Below are 2520 nucleotides of genomic sequence, written 5' to 3'. Positions count from 1 at the left end.
GGGAAGTTATCTTAAGTTAATTGATATGGGAAGACCAGTCCTCTGTAGGCAGCACTATTTCCTAGGCAGGAAGTCCTGAACTGTATGAGTTACTAAATCAAGTTGAGCATGAGCAAGCAAGCAAGTATACAACCATGCATTCTTTTCTCTCTGCAATTGACTATGGATGGAATGTGACTAACTGTTTTAAGTTCCTTGAATTTCCAGCCATGATGGGCTGCAATCTGGAATTGTAAAACCCTCTGTCTCCTATGTTGCTTTGCTCATGATATTTCATCACAGCAACAGAATACTAGAGCAATGTGAATCACATGATTCTGTCAAGTCAGTTTCACGTGTCGTGGCTGATAGCTGAGAGAAACAATGTAATAGGAAGAATGGTTTATTTGGGCTCCTGGTGTCAAGAGGTAGTCTATGTTTGTCTATCTATGCTTGTGTCTGGGACAGTGATGAGGATGAACATTATGGTGAGAGGATATTGCAGAGTAGATCTCCTTACCTAATGATGGACAGGAACCAGAAAGAAGCTAGAGAGAATTAGAGACAAGATAGCCTTTGCAGTGGCTACCATAGGCTCAAAGATTTGAATGTGTAGTCATTAGGGAAGTAACACTATTTGAAAGGATTAGGACATATGGCCTTGGAAGAAATGTGTCACTGGGGGTGGACCTTGAAGTTTCAAAAATCCATGCCAAGTCCACAGTCTCTCTCTCTCTCTCTCTCTCTCTCTCTCTCTCTCTCTCTCTCTCTCTCTCTCTCTCTCTCTCTCTCTCTCTCTCTCTCTCTGTGTGTGTGTGTGTGTGTGTGTGTGTGTGTGTGTAGATCAGGATGTAGCTCTCAGCTATTTCTCCATCAGTGCATTTGCGTGAGTGCTGCCATATTGATAATAAACTAAGCCTCTGAAACTATAAGCAAGCCTTCAATTAATTTTTTTCCTTTATATAATAGTTTCCTTGATCATGGTGTCTCTACACAGCAATAGAACTCTGACTGAGACACCGTCCAGCTATTCCTTCCAGCTGCCTACCAATTCTACACCTCCCAGTGGTTCATCCCACTGTTGAATCTACTAAGAGACTCAAGTACTGACTATAAGGACCATCGGGATCGGATTGTCAAACTATCCTCACAGACAGACTCAAAAGTATGCTTTAAAAGTCTTCTAGTCTGGGGCTGGTGAAAGGGCTCAGCAGGTAAAGAGGCTTGCTGCTGGCTCTGACAACCCAAATTCCATTCCCAGAGCCCAAGTGATGGAAGCACAGAACCAACTCTAGCAAGTTGCCTTTTTAACTCCGTATGTTAAACAAATAAATGCAAAAGAGAGAGAGAGAGAGAGAGAGAGAGAGAGAGAGAGAGAGAGAGAGAGAGAGAGAAAGAGAGAATCAAGAAAGATTTGAACTTGGAGTTAAAAAACATTTTATTTTGTGTCTTCACAGGAAAAGAAGATATCTAGCCAGGAATCTGAGCAGAGCCCCTTCCACTATGACCTCTGCCCCTTGCCCTCCTGTCAGAGTTACACAAGGCTGGGTGCACACAGCCTTTCTTGTCATTCAGCAGTAGCAACTGCAGCTGGTTAATTACCAGTCACCCAATCTTTCATTCACACCACTCTGGGAGCAAGGATCCCACACATCTAATTTTACCACAAGCCCTGTGTTTCTTCCTGTCCTACAGGGGGGTGTGGGGGGGAAGGGTGGCAGGTTTCAGACTTCACAAAAGTGCCAGTTTAAAGCCCAACAAAGAAATGCTTCACACTCAATGAAAATGAGGGACTGAAAGAAACAAGAAGCTTAGTCTTAGATTCCTTTCCCTCACCATCCCTTACCAAACAGGGCAAGGTAAAGCCTCCTGCCACCTGCTCTGGAGGGGTAGCCAGGAGTGACCACACTGTAACAAACGCCCATGTTCTATTACCTTTGCGATTGTGACTTTGACCTTATAGCCCCCTAGACTCTGTACAGCTTTTGTATTAAGCTAATTAATCTCTCCTCCTGCTCCTCTGTTTATCTTATTACTTCTTCACAACTTACCCCCAAAGAACACTTCTGGGGCAAGGGAGAGATAAGGATGAAAAAATGAAAGTTAACAGCAAAACCATTTTAGTCCCAGGCAAGTGTTCTACCACTGAGCCACACCCCCAGCCCCTCACTAGGGGATTCTAGGCAGGGGCTCTACCACTGAGCCATGCCCCCAGTCACTCACTGGGGGGATTCTAGGCAGGGGCTCTACCACTGAGCCACACCCCCAGCCCCTCACTGGGGGATTCTAGGCAGGAGCTCTAACTCTGAGCCACGTCCCCAGACCCTCCCTGGGGGATTCTAGGCAGGTGCTCTACCACTGAGCCCTGCACCCAGTCCTTTGCTGGAAGATTAGGTAGGCATTCTATAAATGATATATCCTCAACCCTTCCTTCATAACTTTTTGATTGCTCACAACTGCCTGTACCTCCAGCTCCAGTGTATTCAATGCCTCCTTTGGGCTTCTGTAGAATTTCATTCTTTTTTTTTTTTTTTTTTTTTT

This window comes from Mastomys coucha, unplaced genomic scaffold (assembly GCF_008632895.1).
Source record: "Mastomys coucha isolate ucsf_1 unplaced genomic scaffold, UCSF_Mcou_1 pScaffold22, whole genome shotgun sequence".
NCBI lineage: Eukaryota > Metazoa > Chordata > Mammalia > Rodentia > Muridae > Mastomys > Mastomys coucha.
The sequence above is the reverse complement of the archived record's forward strand: the minus strand, read 5'-3'. Positions refer to the sequence as shown.